We start from the raw sequence: 8141 nt of genomic DNA on the forward strand, positions 1-8141 counted from the left end.
AAGAAAGAAATTCAGAATTTCTTTCTGTTTATTATATGGATATACTTGGCAGACCATATTTCTGAACCTTAAAACACATGAATACCATCTATTAACATCAGTTTCAGCCAATGAGAGAAAAGTGTTCCTAACATTCAAATTGGCCTTCTTTTATGTGGAAAATTCTAGTAACACTTGCTTCCACAGTATTTCCTTTAAGTGCTTTGGAAAAGAGAGTTGAGGATAGGATTTTAAAAATAAAATAATAATATCTATTTGATTCAATTTTGCAAATGATTATTAAGGACTTAATATTGCCAGCTATTAGGCTAGGTGCTAGGGATACAAAGACAAGCAGTCCTTTCCCCCAGGGAGCTTATATTCTGCCAAAAAATGTACAACATGGTATACCAGATACATAAATTAGGCTTAAAGGCTGGGCAACCTTCAGGAAAAATATACTTTTCTACATTCTGGAATGTTATTGATTATATTTGATCAATCAATCCAAATTGGGGCTAATTTTTCATCAATATTTAGAAAGTACTGCAATTTGCTTTTTATGCTCCCAGTTTGGAGCAGGAAGTTCTGAGATCAAGTTTGACCTCAGATACTATTAGCTGCATGAGCCTAATCAATTTGTTCTTAGCCTCAGCTTTCTCAACTGTAAAATTGGAATAATAATAACACTTACTTCCCAGGGTTTTTGCAAGGATCAAAATAAATAATATTAATAAAGTCCTTAGCATAGTGACTGGCACATAGTAGTTGCTTAATAAATGCTTATTTTGATTGTGTCTGAATACAGATTGAAGTATTTTTTTGAAGGTTTTTTTGAGGGGGAAGACCTATGTTTTCTTTTGCAACATGATTTTTAAGGAAATGTTTTGCATAAGTTTACATATACCTTCTCTTTGTGGAGAGTAAAGAAGAAAGGAAAGATTCTGGAACTCAAAGTTTAAAAACAAATGCAAAAAATTATTTTGCATGTAACTAAGGAAAATAAAAATATTAAATATTTTTAAAGAAATGCAAAATTTTTAAATATAAATATTTATTACCTTCCTTCCTTTCTTAAGATTTGGTTCCTATTCTCTAGAAGATCCTTATTGATTGGAACTCCAGTTTTAGGAGGTAAGGAAGGGATCTAGGTCAGCATCTATATTTTTCATTCAGTCTTTGGGCAATTTTAGGCAAGTTATTTACCTCCTCTGTATCTATGTACTCCGTGTACACGAACCTTTTAGTTATGATAGTAATATTTCAAAGGAAGGACAGACCAAGTTTGAATGGAGGAAGCCAGAATCCTTGTGTGCACTGAAATGGATAATTGCTGGACTGACTCTTTTTCTAATTTCATGAAAAATTTGACTAGTTGAACATCAGTCAGAACAATTGACTCAACTCGACTGCCTCTGTCTTGACAAGAGCTTTAAGAAATTTAGCTTTGGAATGCAGGCAGTATAGGCAGTGAGGCAGATAGATGATACTCAACTTTCTATATTCTTGTTTTATGAGTGGTTAGGAATGAATCATAATTCATAGCTGATTTAACTTCAGGTAACCTGTTTCATTTTTATTTCTGTTTTTCAAGGAAATATGATAATCTGAAACCAAAGTTTAGTGTTCAGCAAAATAGATGTAGCCTAATAACTAATAGAATTAAAATGATTATTCAGCTTATTTTTGCAAGGTTTCATGGGTGAAATTTAAAAATTCAATGATCCCAGGATATTTTTAATGAAATGAGTATTTGAGTTTACATGATCGCCTCAATTTTCAATTCCTACTGGAGAAATTAGAAACTTAATGAATAAATGAATGGGAAAAAAAAAACCTTAATTAAGCACTTATGCCAAGCCCTATACTAAGTGATATAGATACATATATAAAAGCAAAAACAGTCCTCATTCTCAATACTCTCAAGTGGTTTACATATTACTAGGGAGGACAACACAGGAAAAAAAAAATGATGACCAAGGAGAGACTCTGGTCAAAAAAGTTACAGGGACGGGAAATGGAGATATAGAAAGATTGACACATCCAGCATTGCACTAGTAAACATTTAAAAACCTGTAGGTTAAAAAAAAACTGGGCTCACAAAAAATATGACATACTTTTATGTTTAATCTGCATTATTAAACTTCTTCTCCATCACTTTCTTAAGCCTAGCCAACTAACAAAGCAGTCAAGCAAACCCTGATTTGTAGACTTTATCCATTTCTGAGATATAATTACCAAAAATTTAATTATCAGCTCTCAAGAGCCAGGTTTGAACCAACTTCCCCATACTTCAGAAAATGGTCAAAGGGAAGTCAGGAAAACCTGAGTTTCACCTCTAATACACACTACTTATTTGACCCTGGCAAGCCACAACTTCTTAGTGCTTTAAGAAACTCTCCAACATAGGGGTGGGGAACATCCAATTATGGGCTGAATAAGCCTACAAAATCATTTGGTCTGGCACAGTCAAGGCAACCACAGGTGATGAGCTGAAAGCTAGGTACAACAACCTCCCACTGACTGTTTTTAAGTTGACAATTTTCTTTGTCCTGTAAATGACATAATCAATATCCAAATAAATCTTGGTTAAAAAAAATAAGGTTTTCTACCCCTACTCTAAAACTTCAAGTTCTAGAGAAGTTATACAACTGAATAGTTAAGAGTATTTATAAAGGGATAATTATAAATCCAATCTCTATGTGTTAGGTGTTGTGCTAGCTCCAGCAGTCCCCTTGACATGCTCTATTCAAGATCATTGACAGAATTGATTTAATCTTGTTTCATGGCACTAGAACTGGAGGTGAGAAGGGAAAAAATACTTATGCTTACAGCAAGGTGGTCTATAAGGCCATGAAGGAAGTAGCCAGAGAGGAGGTAGTGAAAAGAAGTGTGTATATAATATTTGGGGAAAAGAAGAGAGAAGGGTATATGTCCCATTTACTTTCTGTAATGTTAAAAATGAAAAAAAATGAAAGTTTTGAAAACATGAAATGGTTATATAATCACAGTGTTGGGAGAGACCTCGGTAGTCGAGTTAAAGCAAAACAATTGCTTCTATGGTATACCCACCAAATGGTCATCTAGTCCTTGGTTGAAGTGTTCTTATACTTGGGAGATGATGATCTATGAAGGTAACTATTCTATTGCAATTGTTAAGTTTGTTGGTTGGTTGTTGTTTTTCTCTACTTTAAGCTCAAATCTGCCTCTTTGCAGGTTATACCCAAGGCCTCTAGTGTTTCCCTCTAAGCTTGAAAAGTATAACACTAACATCTTTTCTAGGTATCAGTCTTTCAAATAAATGAAGGTAGCTCTCAGATCCCAAGTCATATCCTGAGTTCTTTGAGCTGAGGATGACATGATCTCAAAGCCTTTTTTATAATCCTGTTTGTCCTTCTTTGGACTCTCTACAGTTTATCAATGTTGCTTCCTAAACTCTGACTTCAGACATTTTATAGATTCCATAATACCTCAGAAGTTCCTGACCAAGCCAGAAGCAAACACAATTTTAAAAACTTCTTCATCTAAAACTACAAAATCATTTTAACCACATGCAAGGAAAGCTAAATTCTATTTGTGAATAGAAGCTCTGTTTAAATGAAGAAGAAATAAGAGCTCTCTTTCTATATCCTGAGCTATTTCTATATCTAGCCAAGTGATATAGAGGATAGTCACAATTTTTGCTAATCACTGACTATAGCTAATTATCCATTAATGTAGAGTTTTCCTTTTAAGTACAGATACCTGTTGTGTTAATATACATATCTTTCCCTAGGGTATCCAGGTGAAAATTAATTCAGTACTTAGGAGTAAGACCAAGCGCAAAGAATCATTTTTAACATATAAAAGTAATTGACAAAAAAATGAGTATCCAGATGAAAATGCAGAAGAAAATATTCATTGAAAGAGCATGGAGACCTCTAGGCTGTTAGGATCAGTCATATCATCCAAGAGCAACTCCAGACCAAATTTAAGAAACTGAATCTGAACCTTTTCAAGGAATGCAGATTTTAAGTTGTTCATCTTCTCTTTACTCTCAGAAAAAAAAAAAAGTCTTCAATTGTAGAAGATTCCCATGGGAATTCTTTTTATAATTAGAAATTTGAATATTTGCACTTTTCTATGGAAAAAGAAAGGTAGAGAATGACAAGAATAAGGGTCACCTAATAGATGGACCCCATGTGTTCCATGAGTACCCTCACAATGTCAGCTGGAACTGATGAGGATCCCTAAAATATTACAGGGACACTTGTCCCATAATAAAAGTGAGGACAAAAATAATGGGTATAGGTCAGTCATGATCTGCATTAAGGAACTATTCACCCAGATGTATTCCTTTTAACAGTTCAATTATGTTTCTGCTCTAGGTACCTTCCCTCCAACTTCTTTCAGCTTCCTTTTACATGTTGTCTTTTGCCAATAGATTGAAAGTACCTTGATAGTAGGACTGTTTTTCCTCTCCATATTTGAATCCTCTCAGTTTAACAGAGTTCCTAGGACATAATAGGCCTCCAATAAATCTTTATTGACTGATGAGTTCATAGACACATTAAAGTATTTGTGTATTTGATTATCTGTGTGGGACCCAAAGAGAGGGGTATAAAGTAGACAATTATTAGAAATGTGAGAACACTTAAGGAGTCCCATTCAAAGAAACCACATATTTTCTTTCCTCTCTTGGACTTCTTCTATTTCTCTTATTCTAGTTTTTTTTAAGCATATTCATAATGAAAGTGAGCAACCCTATATATACAAAAATATTCATAGCAATTTTTCTATAGCAAAGAATTGGAAATTGAGGGAATATTCATCAGCTGAGGAATGGTTGAAGGAAATGGGTTTATATGGTTGTGATAGGATATTACTATGCTACAAGAAATGATAAAGAGGATACTTCAAGAAAAAGCTACGAAGATTCATGTGAACTTAGGTAATGTGAAGTGAGCAGAACCAGGAGAATATTGTATACAATTACAGTAATACTGTATGATTATCAACTGTGAATAACTTTGCTATTCTCAGAAATGCAATAATCTAAGACAATTCTTAAAGACTTATTATAAAAAATGCTGTTCATGTCCAGTGAAAGAACTGGTGGAATTTGAATGCAGATTGAAGCATACTTTTTTAGACTTTATTTGTTCTTTGTTTTATTTTATTTCATTCTGCATTTTCTTTGAGCATGTGATACATGATTGCACACATATAATTTGTATTAAATTGTATTCCTTCTCAAAGAGGGAGAAGAAAAAGAAGGTAGAGAAACAATTTGAAACTCAAATTTAAAAAAGACTTTAAAAATATTTTTAACGTTTACAGGTAATTGAGAAAAAATAAAACACACACACACACATACACACAAGGAAGTGAATAATCATTGTTTCTTTAGTGCTTGACATCAAGTACCCAAATCCTAAATGGTATTTTAAATTTATTTTGATGTTTCTTGGGAAAAGAAATACTCAGCAGGCACTTGGGTGTTTTCAGAAAAGGAAGTAAGATAGTTAAATGAAGAGATTTTTTACATGAACATGTGAAATCTAGGAGAAAATGATGAATAATAAATGAAATTTTCCTTGGAATCATTTGGGGTTTTACATCAAATGAAAAGAAATGGCTTGTCAGTGAAATCAGCACACTTCCAAATATACCTTGTGGATCCTCATGCTGGTCTCCAGAGGTCAGAGGTATTTAGATAACTACAGAAAGACAGATTTGGTTATACAGAGTATTCTGAATGGTATCTAAGCTTTCAAACCTCAGTTAAAGCAACTATTCACTTTAGGAAATCTCTCTTCTTTTCTCTTAGCAAATGCTTCTTTATGGAGTATATATGATTCTACAATAACAAATGGAAATATGAGGAAATTCTACCATTCAACTTGTTATTTTTAATCTCTGATCACCTATACAACAACTTGATTTTTTGGGGAGTCAGTGTAGTATAGAGAAAAGAGTATAAATTTGTAGTCAGGAAAATCTGGATTCAAATCCCACTCAAGATACTAGAATGCGACTTTCTCTGGATTGTGTAGAATGATTGGATAGATTATTTGGGCTTCATGCAAATATTGCTCAAATGGAATAAATGGAAGGATTAGATGTATCCATAATTAACAGGGAAAAGAAACAAGAATTTCTGATCTAATCTAAAATAAACTTCTTTCTGTACATAACTTAGAAGAAACTCTAAGAAATGGTGCTTTATTTTTACCTCTTTCTAGAATCTATTGATGCTATGTCTCTGCCCTTGAATCAACATGTTCCAAGGACTAGGAAAAACATGAACCAAGAAAACTCTGCAGTTGGATATGTGGTATTTACATTTGGTCTTCCAGTAAGGGAAACTAATGGCATCCCATATCAGAATACAGTCTTGCTCATTTTATCGACAATTTCTAGTTTTTTGAATCACTGCTAAATTACTCTCAGCTTTCTTTAATGCTTAGTCAATAAGCAGATTAAAACATAAATGCCACTAAATATGCTTTAAATATCAGGTCCATTGAAATACTTCTAAGTTCTGTATCCTCTTAAAATAATCCCCATTCAAAATTGAAGGGAAATGTCATCTGTATGAGTTTCTTCAGCGTTTAAGCTCTGATTATACAAGGAATTATGTACTGTAGCTTTGGAGATTGGATAATTAAAAGAAGCACCAGATTCTTGTATTGATGGCATTTTTAAGCCCTGAGATATGAGAAAAGTTTTTTTTTTCTTTTTTGCAAAGTGGTCATGGAATTTCCTTCTCAACTAATCTTATCCACACTGAATGTAATTCTGGCTCCAATTAAATCCAAGTACCCTAGGAGAGAAATGTGACAAAAGACAAGGTAACAGTTGGAAGGAGATGACCCTGCTTATTTGGTCCTCAGCAAGGGGCGGGGGGAAGAAACAAAATAAGCCAATAGGTTAAAAATAAATCTTGTTTTTCAAGACATTATTGTCTATCTCTTGAAGTCAAAGTGGGTCTAATATTAATTTGACTACTTTCCCCCAAAATGCCTATTGTGATATTAACCAAGATAATTTAATAGGACCCCACAATTTCTGGGTGGAAACAAAGTAAATGTATGAGGAAATGTATTATCATCTGCTAGGGTTGTCTTCCTTTCTTACAGAATTTGATTAGTTTGCTATAGTTTTAGTTTTAGGACCATCTATTATGCCTTTGGGGAGTCAGTGTAGTATAGGGAAAAAGAATATAGATTTGGAGTCAGGAAAATCTGGATTCAAATCGCACTCAAGATACTAACATGCTACTTTCTCTGGGCAAATCACAACCTCTTTGAATCTGTTTCCTCATGTGTAAAATGTGCAGGTTGAACTGGCTAACCTCAGACTGGATATCCATCTCTAAAGCTATGATCTTATAATCCTTTTATCAATTAAAAAATTTGTTTCGCTACACTCAAATTTGAGTTTGTATAGTTTGCTTAATTTTGGATAGAGGAGACAATTTATAAATGTTTGTTGAATAAAGCCGAATTGAATTTACCCAGGTTTTTTTAAGTTAATATATATTTACTTTCAACTTAATAGTAACAATAAATTTTTATATTTGTGCATTCTCTTTTTGTACAAATAATTGCTTCAAATTTTACCCCATTTATTTTGAGTTGAAATGTTTCCCCATTTCTTCTTAAAATATTTATTTTTAATTTATTGAATAAAATAATCATTTCCATACCATAGTATAATAATAAAAATGGTTGCACATGAAACTGTAAATCTATTATGTACCACTTGCTGTCTTTTTAAAATATAATAAAGTCATCATGTGAATTTATTTTTCCTTTTTTTCTTTCCTCCCCCATCTTAGAGATGGGTACCATTAGATACAAGTGTGTATGTGTGTGGGTATTGTGTATAAAATCATTCTATACATTCTTTCTCTGGATGCAGATAATATCTTCCTTCATATGTTCTTTGCAGCAACAAATATTTGGTTATTTACAATAATCAAAATTACTTATTCAAAGTTGTTCTTAAAATAATATTGTTATTACTAAATACAACATTCTCTTGTTTCTACTCATTTTGATAATAGACCAAGAGTTGGAAGGAACATAAGTGGCTGTCTAGTCCAATACCTTCATTTTACACATGAGGAAACTGAGTACCAGAGAATTTAAGTCATTTGCCTCAAATCATACACTGCA

This window comes from Sarcophilus harrisii, chromosome 4 (assembly GCF_902635505.1).
Source record: "Sarcophilus harrisii chromosome 4, mSarHar1.11, whole genome shotgun sequence".
Lineage (NCBI taxonomy): Eukaryota > Metazoa > Chordata > Mammalia > Dasyuromorphia > Dasyuridae > Sarcophilus > Sarcophilus harrisii.